An 11,204-nucleotide genomic window follows, 5' to 3' on the forward strand; every position below is an offset into this window, starting at 1 on the left:
AGACTGCTGCTCTGTCTGCTGGTAGCATGCCTGCAAACCAAGAGTGTCTTGGGTCCCCCCTATTTACTCTTACCCACAGGTGTCACACAGAACATGGCTTACTGCAGTAACACACGGAGTATGAGCTGTTTATGTTTGTGTGGTCCTGCTTTCTGCCTGGCAAATGTATGTTCCACTGGCAACCTTTGGCTGTCCCTAAGCTGGCTTTTTGCAAAAATTGTATGGCTTTTTACAAAAAATGTATGGCTTTTTACAAAAGTTGTGTGGCTGTAATGCAGCTAAACAAGCTAGAATGGTAGAGGGTAGTGGACATAGAACAAACAGTGTGGAATAGCTCCCCTTGTTCATACAAGGAAGTGTCACGTTCTTCTGCACTGTGCATCTCTGGTGTGTCCCGTACAGTGATTTATGAACTATCATCCATGATCAGTTGCCATTGTCAGTAGGCAGACGTGTGCATTAAACAAACTGTAAGTATGTGAGTGCTTCTGCTGATCTCAGGATGTTTAGAAAAGCAGCCATTGTAGTCCTCCTATCCCTTTTGGAGTATCAGTTATGTCTACAGCATTTTGGGGCAGTCGACTTCCAGATTACAGCTATCCAGTAGAAACTGTCCTCTCAATATGCTCTTTAATAGAAGGAGTGCAAGCTCTTCACACTGCTTCATAGCCATAGGTTTCCTCTGTTTTCCTGTTCTGCTGGAGAGACCTTGGACTAGATCTCAAGGCTTTGGGGTAGTGTCAGGAGGCACGAACAAGATCTGAAAAATCTGGGCAAAACAGCACATTAAAAAGGCTGTATGAGTATCATGAAACTGAAAAACAGGCAAAACGACTGACTGACTCAGAGGTTTTATTGCAGTAACTTCCAAGACGTGGTTCAATCTGCTTGGAGCTTTGTCCAGGGATAGGTCCCAGACCAGGGGTGTGGGGACTCTCATGCCTGTTACACATATGCGATTGTAAGGAGTGAAATCATCAGTCTGCCAGAGGGAGCTCAGAGGTAAGCATACAGTAGGTATCCCTGACACCTGACCTGCTTTCTGGGGCAATTCTTTTACATAGTGCCACTGTCAAAAGAATCACAGAACTGCTTGAACTCTTTAGTACTGTTCATATCCTAAAAGACAGAGTAGCAGATCACAAACAGATTTCCAAGTATCTATGTTAAAGGAGTTTTATCAAATTTGAAGAAATTGAGGCCATTCAAATGACCTTTTATCATCCTCATACATACAGACTAGCGTAGCAAATGAATCGGTCCCTCAGAGGAACACTACAAAAGTATCTGCAGGCAGATCCCCAGCACATGGATTAAATTGTTGCTTTACCTTTTATTAGCATTTTCTAAATTCTCCAGACTTCACTGAGATTTCTTCCACTTGCATATACACAATAGCTTCATGACACATTAGCTATGACTAAGAAAACTCAAGAGGACCGACCTTTAGATTCTTCCAGTATCATGGATTGATCATAAAGAAGAGGGAAAAGCCTGCAGATGTTTCTCACCTCACCACAGATAATCTAGATACGAGGTAAATTAGGTGACACAGAGGAGAAGTGAGCCTGGCAACACATGGGGCAAGGTAGCGTGGTTACTGTCACCTTCTACAAAATGGTAAGTAACATTTATAGTGGCAGGCGAGTCAGGTCACTGAGTGGAGATATTGACCTGTCAGATAAGTGGAAAAACGTCTTTCATGTACAATTGTTAAAAGTACTGTTGAAAGAAAAGATTGGAATCTAGCATTGACTATATTTGCTGAATCAGCCTTGGAAGAGGAAGTGTCCACTAGGTTACAACATGGGCCCAATGCAGCAGACTTAAAGAAGGATGCAACTGGTATCTGAACTTTGCTCACATATCTTACTCTGGACATTTTGCTAAGTGAGGAAGTGGTAAGTGGTATTACCCATAACATTATTGATGCTGATTTCAGTATGTGCTTTCTGAAAAGTTGCAGAACAGCTGAACCCCAAAGCGGAGCAGCAGATAAAACCAAAGTTGATGCTGGAAGTCACTGAGCCATGTAATACTCTGTGGGGTAGCCATAGGTGTCATCCCAAAATAGAATGGGACAATTTGGCTCAAGATTCTAGGAAATTCAGGTCAGCGTGTGCCATCTAAAGTCCCAAGGATGTGTGTCCCAAACATATTAAGTGATATAAAATATCATTTTGTATTGCTGGGTTTCACAAAGGAGCTGTTGGGGGCATCTGTGCTCAAATCCAATTGCTTCAGGGATCTGCTGCTCACGTCCAAAACAGGCAGCATGCTTGGGTGATGGTATTTCTCTAGAGGGTCACTGAAAGAGTTGCTTGAGTCATTTAGAAGTTTCTACAGGATGAGACATAAAAAACTATCTATCTCAACTATTAACCTCCACATGTGTGACAGCTTGCTTGAGGATGACGTCCCTAGGGTATCTCATGAGGGAAAGGAAAAGTTGATCTGAAGTTTTCCAAGAATACAGAAGCTTTCATTCTTTTACAAAGAAAAGAGGTGATCAAGAAAAAAAAAACCCACAAAGAAAATTCCTAAAGCATACTTAAATTGTCTTTCATGCCTTAAAGAAGCTTCTTAGCTTGGAACCAGCTTCAGCTTTAAAAAAATTACTGTGGTGGAAATACACACCAGAGTAGGGCTGCAAGCTGTACTAATCTAGAAGAAAGGGGAAAAACACACCCTGTTAAAAATTAGCAGAAAAGTGGACCTGCAAGAGCAGTAATACATCACCGTAGAAAAAGGCCATCTCAGAGTAAAATGGTCATTGGAAACAGCAGAGTTTTGCCCCTGAGGGTTCATTTTTACATTAGTATGAAAAGGTTCCATTGAACTGGTAAAATACAATCAGGTACAAGAATGCCACTTACCAAGTATGACTAATAGATATTTGGTCTTGCAGCTTTACACACCAGGAAGTGGGATATAGAAAGTTTTTTGGCGTTTTTGTTTGGTTTTTTTTTCTTTTTTTTTTCCCACCAAAGACACCCACCCTTTTGTCATTTCACTTCTGATTTCTTTCATGGCAGCCAAATTCTATCACAAAAACTGATTGCCTAGGTTGCAGCAGGTTCTCTAGCATTTCTGGAGAAGCACTGTATAAAGTGAGCTTGCAGTGCTGGCTTTGCAGTGACATTATTCTTTTTTTCTGCTACAAATCAATATATAATTTAGTGAAAACAATAAAATTTCATCCACACTCACACAAAAAAATCCCAAGATAGCAAAAAAACCCAAACCCACAACAAATTTGCCACCCTTGGTTGCTGTGTGCCAAAAGGTATCTGGGATGACCAACTCCTCTGGGATGACCACTTGAATACAGCAAGGACTGGTAAGAACAGAGAAAAGGGCAGAGAATATTTTACAAATTCTCCCTCAGAGGAAGAAATTGATTTTAGGGAGAGATTACAGCCTGAGCAAAATCACAATTTCCTATTCTGTAACTGTATTCTCTTCATTCCTCCTTCCTAGGTGCCTAACTTTGCATCGGGGTTCCTTAAAAAACACTTTGTTTGAATAGATCGTCATAAATAATAAGCTGCAGCATTATTTACTGTTTCACAAGTTTGTTATTACACCCACAGATCTGGTCAACGGTGATTGTAAATTTTGATGTAATTGACAAGTGTTACATAGTTTTCAGAATTTAACAGATCTTTGCCAAAACAGACCTTTTCCTGAGATGTGATAGTTAGTAGGCATACCTTGCATTATAACTGTATTCGAATATCATGTAGCATTAAGTTATATATTGTATGAAAATAGATATGCTGTTTCTGAAAACTGGTAATCTTCACAAATAGCACCATAAGGTTTGATGAGACACTCAGGCTAATGCTCCATTGGTTTTATACTGCTAGCCTTTATTGGTAAACTCCATCGTATCAAATTTCTGGAGGCTTACTGCAGCTGTGCTGCTTTTGCTTTCTGTGTATGGACACATTAGTTTTCTCCTGCCTGCCTGGAATCTTCTAATGTTCAGGGTTATGTTCCAGCTTTAAATACTCATCCTTAACAATGTTAATAGCCTTTCATACTAAGGAACTGGAAAATATTTCATTGTGATATATATTAATGGCTGATAATATTTATGACTTAGAATATTCGTATTATCATCCTTCCTTTATTAACTCTCCTGGTTTTCCTGCACCTTGTGCTGTGCTTACTCTAAGATGGCCAACTTTGATATGGTTCCTTAGAACAATTCATATTGGCCACGGTCTACTCTCTTTCTTGAAAGGCCTCTGGATGCGAATACAAATATTGACATGACCTTAAGAGAAGTACAGCAGATAGGAATGGTTTTTCTCGACCTGGGGTGGAGCACAGCTGTGTATTACATCATGCGAAGGGGATGTCTGTGTGCATGGTCCTGATGCTGGGTAAGCAGAGGAGCGCATGTAAAACCTATATGGCTTGCCCTTACCAGATTTTTGATGCTTGAAAAAAAATCAGCCAAACCCTCCTTTTCATTTAGTCCTCTGCAACCTCTGTTTATCCACTCTAGTGCAGAACTGAACATGATAACTGTCTGCTGCATTGGGACTGCGTCAAATGGTTGTATTTGCAACAGCCAACAAAATTAAGGTAACTGAGAATGCAGTGACTTGTCTTGCCTACAAGTTATATCTCCTCCTCACCTTTAAAAGTGAGAATTAAGTCATCTTTCAAAGTAATTGGTAGCAAGCTAGGAAATTAAATTTGCAGAAAAAATGTTTTTAAGGAAAGAGATACAGCATATCTTGAAGCGTAGGGGAGCAGGAAATTACTAACCACAAACCTAAGCAAGTCTTGGCTCTTCCCTCTCCTTTCTCTTTTCTTCTTCATCCCCCAGGCTAAACAGAAAGGTATTTATCTGTAACATCATCTACTTTAAGAAAAAATAAAGAAGGAATCATGAATGAAACTGGAGGTTAAGTCCACCAGCGAAAAATTGGTGCAAATATGCTGCAGGGATGAGAATTTTACAGAAGAATTCACACATTAATACTTAAACAGTGAAACCATCCTGAAGCCAGAGTTGTCTGCACGTATATCCATGCATCCCTTCTTTTACAAAAATTATATTTTATGCTGATTCGGGTAACTTCCCTTCAGACGATCCCTTACACTCCCAAACTGGCCTAATCCCAGCTTCTGGATGTAGTTCCATGACAGCCTATTTCAAGAGTCCTCCCCACTGCAAAACAGTTCAAAACAGATGTTTCAGAATAGTAGTAGAAACACTACGACTGACTTCAGATCACATCTAGACTTCTGTTTTGAGCCCGGAAGTCTTGTGCTTTTTAATACACTTAGTTACACATCCTGCTCTGCATCCACTACAAGTTTAGTTCACAGGAATACTACTCAACTAGGCAAAAGAAATATTTGCCTGTCTAGTGAAATGAAAGTAAACTACTGAAGGATTGGTTAACAGATTTTTGCAAAGTGCCAGGGTTTTTTGATCAAAAGATCAAAATCAACAAGTTTTACTGCAATCACAGGGTAAGCATTCATGTAAACTGAGATCATTATTTTTAATAAACTGCTCAATACAGGAAAATTTTCCATGTGTTTTTATCAGGAGAACCAATCAGAATGTTCTTCTACAAATCAGGCTTTGTTTTCTAGTATGTAAATATAACTGTCATTTTTACAGAAGAGAGTTACAAAAAATTCAAGACAAGAAATTCACTCAGTTTATAGTGAGCAAGTAATATTTTTGTGCTATCTTATGCTGCATCCATTAACCAGAAATCAAGAGACTGGGCACAGTTCTTTAGCTTTGATTTGCTTGACTGCAAGTGCAGCTGCATTAAGCAAAGTCTATCAGTGTGGTCACCTTGTGCAGTTAGTTTGTACAGCATAATCATTAGGATCTGGTCAACGCAGAAAACAGAATTGCATAGAGGATGTAATGAGGTCTGCAGATTTTATACTTCTGATATGGAAAGCAAAAGAATCCAGCTTTGCTCTTTAAACCCAAATGGGAGAACCTCTTAGCTCATTAGCAAAGTCCACTTAATAAGGCAATGAAAGTTATCCATTTGGGTCCACTAAGCCATGTGTGTGATCAATTTTCAGAGCACAGTATGCAGGAAATCACTAGTTTACATACCTTTATTTAAAATAAAATAAAAATGATTGATTAAATAATAAAGCTCTGATATATAGGAGCAAAAATCAGTAATACATTAACATACCACAGCCTGGGTCAAATTGTCTTTTAACACAAGTGGGAAGTACTTTAGAATCAATCAGTGCTTAGTGGCTCTTAATTACTTTGTAAAAAGCAGAATTTTTCAACTTGTATCTTAATACATGAAGTATTAAGCAGATTTTTTCAACTCATGTCTCAAAGCATTAAGTTACAGGTATGTAAAAACACCAAACATGCGAAAAATATTTTTGACTTCCTTCATGTGGCTGAAATTCTACCTTCTGAATTAAGACCAAAGCAAATGCTTCCTGGAAACTAGAAACTGAGTTTTGACAAATGATCGTTTAATTTTAAGAAAGCCCCAAATCAAGCCATAGATATGCGCACACTTTAATTATATAATCAGGTAACAGGTAATTTCAGGCTGCCTGTAGGGACTTACATAAAAATAATGCTATTATGTTGGTGTGCAGGTACTTAAATAGCTGCTCTTTCTACCGTGTATGCAAAGAGATGCCATACTCCACTAACTCTTACATTTCGCATCTGAGAAGACACGAGTTTTCACTAACCCATAGGTCAACAAAAATATTAGATTTATAAAGTCCATGTGCTAGGTTTAGTTTTTAATTTATTTTCCTTTTCTTCAACTTTCAAGATACTTTTAACTGTTGAAGGAAATCCAGTCACTGAGGTAAAGAGAAGGAAGGGCTACAGTGCACTTCGGTCAGTCATCCACTTTGAACAACTGGAAAACTAAGACTAGCACAAGAATACCAAATTTCTTTTAAACTTTTTAAGTACTAGACTGAAATGCAAAGAATAACAGTACGTAGGCTGCAGGCAACTGGTGTCACTAGGAACAGTGCAAAGCCAGAGCTGAGCTAATTAACAGCTAACAGCCCTTAAAATGGCAACGTAACACTAAACTGGATTTTCCCTAAAATAATATGAGTAAAACTGGAATCTTTAAGTGGTAAGAAAACTGCTGAAGCTGTGTCTGGTTTTGTGTAGAACTCAATGGAAATTACTCCCTGTTAAATATAAGCATCACCAGACCCTTTCAACCTATTTTCTACTGTGTGATAATGGCTTTTCATTTCACTCTCATTTAACTTGAAGGACCTTGTCACACCTACTGAAGTAATTCAAGTATTTTCAGGACTAGTGGGAAGAAGCATGTGTAAACTGTTCATCTTCAGAAATCTTACTGATGAGAAACTATTTGCAGTGGTTCAGCCTCTGGAGTGGCTCATGCTTTTGAATTATTCTTGTCTGACTAAAGAGCACTCTATAGTCTTTTAGCAGGGTGAAATTTGGAAGCATTTTGATTACTACATGACTTTCCACTGCTGTAACTCCATGTGGAAACTATTTTTTAGAAAAGCACTTACAGCATTATAACTGAATTGGCCACCTTCTCTGATCAGATGGAGTTGTTAAAACCAAAGTAAATGCTAGCTCAGGGCTTTAATCAATCTACATAAGTTTCTCTTAAGTACATGCCTGCTACTGAATCTGCCTCTCACACAACTTTTTCATTAATAAAATGTTTACTGTGTTTGCTTTCAGCATAACTGCATGTACTCCAGACACATTTTTTGTTTCTTTCTTCCTCTTCTGTTTTAAACTCTTAGCTAGGCAGTAGAATGTCAGATCTCCGTGGGATTTTCCAGCAAAACAGCTTAAACAGAAATCTTAGGGAAAAGTGTACATTAGCTTTTGTAGAGAAGTAAAAATTGATAGACTGAGAAGGAAATGTACTACTCTTTCATGAATTTCAGATTATGTGAAATGTGCAATAACTTTACCTACATTAGGGAAATTATATGAGAAGATAAAATTAAAACCTTCAATTAAAAAAAGCCTGAGGTAAATTACCAATACTCTAGAACTACTTGTGTTATAGAAGTCTGCTGAACAGGAAAGACACATTAAAATTGCATGTAAATTTTGAGGATTTAATTCTAATTTTATGTTGAACATCTCCAAAGAGGGTTAAGGATTAATTTCAGTATGTCCTTGTAGACATGAAGTCAGTTGGGGGTGTGACCGCAGTAAAGCTGTGAGCAAAAATATAGTATATTAAGCAACACAAATGAAGAAAACAAAAATAGGTTTGTGCTGAGTTTAAAGACAGAGGTCATCCATTTCCCATGTATCTTCACTGGTTTCCAGAGACTTGCTTCAGACCATCAAATCAGAAATATAATAAACTTTTAAATGTCCAATTTGCTTGTGGTACTTTATGTCTTCACACCTGTTTCATGTTAAATCTCACTAAAGTCCTTTAAGTTAAGAGTCAATCTTTGGAGAGAAGAGGAAGAAGAAATATGGATTTTCATGCTAAGAATCAGCACATATTCCAAATCATCTGTTAAGAAAAAGCTGCCAAGTGATGGTGGAAGACAGATATAGATCCTCTGATGGGTCCTTCAGGATTTCAGTGGAAGCTCTAACTTTCAAGGGAACCGGGTAAGTTATGGACCCTTTCCTGACTCATAAACCCAATGCATGTCAAACAGCTGAGCATTGGTACCCTGCCAAGACCTGTGCTGTTCTACACGCACTAAAAACCCCACCTAAATTACTGTTATGTTTGCAACAGGCTCCCTCAGCCTCGGACCTCAGGAGTTGCTCACCACCACAAGAAACTTCCCCTGCTTCTGTAACTGGGAGTGTGAACATTGGCTGGACCACACTAATTTTTTCCAGTGATGTTTCTCATGGGTCAGTTGAAGATTGTCTCACAGAAGTATCTTTTCCAGCAGAGTTCTCTGGTGTGCTATAAGCCTGCTCTACAGAGCCCAAAGGAAGGCCACAAAGCTTGGTAGAGGGATAAAATAGTGATGCAGCTTTCTAGGAGAGGCTGCAGACTGGACACATCATCTTCAGCATCAGTTATCAGCTGGGAAACAGCACGCATCAGGTAAATGGGTACCTGGTAGTTTTTTCCCTGCCACAGACAGACACCACCACCAGTCTAAATTCTGCCACAGAATTTGTGATTCTGCGGCAGAATTTTTGTGATGTAAAGTTACATTTTTCTCAACTGCTTTTGTACCGTTGTCTTATTTTCAGCTTCTCCGCTTTTTTTTGTGTAGTTTAAAAAAAAAAACCAGCTGTTGCCTTTTTATCTGTTTAGTGAATGACATTACTGATTTTGTATCAAATTAATTTCTTTTGAAGAATCCTGTTTCAAGTTCTTCAAAACCATTTCTGCTTGTTTGTGTACTTGGTATGATCAAAGTACAGTACAATTAACATTGTCCTGAAACACTTTTTATAACTCCAGCTTACATCTGTCTCAAGAAGCAGCAGATTGATGGCTCGTTACTTTTTATTCTGCTCTGTGATCCATTTCAATGGCTTCATTAGAAGGTGGAAACGGCTGAAAACAAATCTTTAATTCAGAGATGTATGCCGTATGCTCAAATACCTGACTTTGTAGCACATAACTGAAATGATCACAAGGTCAGGCTAACTCACTTTCAGCAATCTTTGGTCCTCGATATAAAACTCAAACACAAGAAACACGATGCTGTCCTCAGAAATAAGGATTCAGGGGGCAGGGAGGGTTCTAAGCTGGAGAGTGTGTTAGAAAATGAGCCACTGAGTTTAGACGTGTAATGTGACCTTAACTGTCTTAAGCAAATTACATTTCAGGTGATGGGATACGTAAAAGCTGAATTCAGTAAGGTGGATTTTGGCTTAGTAAAACAGCGTAATAACTTGAAGATTATCCACATGGACCGTCTAAGAACTATACTAAAGACAGTTCAAGAAATGTCACATTTTCTTTTCTAGAAAACAGGCATTAAGCATTTGATTTTTGATGAAGCAGACACAAAATTTACTGGTTTAGTTTGAAAAAGCCTCAAATAAATCAGAACAATTTCTATCCCCTAACAGCACAGCACTTCTAAGTGCAACATAGCCGATTTTCAGTGGAAAGGCACACGTGTAATTCAACCAGAAGCACACAAGACAGAATATCCTTCCATGTGCAGTTAGGAGACACCATGAGCTTGACAACTTTCATTTTGCTGCTCTTCTTAAAAACTATTTTTCTTATTGTTACAAACCTGAATGCAGCTGTCCTTGGAAAGAGTCTTAAATTTATGCAAGAGCCTGTAGTGGCATACACATTAGAGAAAAGTAAGGTTTGCATAACTAGTAAGATATTGTATCATCTTATTCCAGCCATAATGCCTTCTCGCTGTAAGACTTTTACTCTGGTTTTGTTTTGTTTTTTTTTTTAATCAAAACTTAACTGCTAGAGTTAGGCAAAAAGTAATTTATTGCCTGAAAGTTTTCACAGTGATTTGTATTTCACAAGATGAATAAACAGTTGCATGAGGAAAAACAAAGTTGTCGGGGAAAAAAAAAGCAGTGATTTTGGTCCTAGAAACAAATTACAGCACTAGCTAGCTGCCTTGCGATGTAAATGTGCCTCCTTCAGGACACTCCAGTAAAGACTTCACAGGCAATCTTTGACCCCAACTTGTGCTTCTGTCACCATTCTTTCCTTGCAGCACCTAGATCTGCCTGCAGAAGAACACAGGGTCTTCCAACAGCAGCTAATTCCACAGACATGAGCATAACATTAAATTTTTAAATCAAATGCTGCAATTAACTTGTAGGATGTTGAACCCATGGCAGTAGAAGACATCACATTAAGAGTTATTTATGAATACAAACTCTGCCTCCAAAGCTTGGCAGAGAAAATGGTGACTTCAGAAGAGCCATTCTCTCCACGTCCTGTGGCACTGAAGAATTTTAACCTTGTGAGCTTCATTTATGCAGGAAAAAGACTCATGTAACAGATACATGAACCTTCTTGCTTCTCTAGCCTCTTATTACAGGTCCTTTTTTGCTTGCACTGTGAAATTGCATCATGTTAATCAACAGCATGCAGCATAATATGTGGCTTGACTGTGATAAAAGTCTGAGCTAGTAAAAATAGCTGGCTGATAAAATGTGAAGCAGGACAGTCTCTGTCTATTATGAGTCATGTTCAACAATTGTTCTAATGAAACATAGAGAGAAAAAC

This window comes from Mycteria americana, chromosome Z (assembly GCF_035582795.1).
Source record: "Mycteria americana isolate JAX WOST 10 ecotype Jacksonville Zoo and Gardens chromosome Z, USCA_MyAme_1.0, whole genome shotgun sequence".
Classification (NCBI taxonomy): domain Eukaryota; kingdom Metazoa; phylum Chordata; class Aves; order Ciconiiformes; family Ciconiidae; genus Mycteria; species Mycteria americana.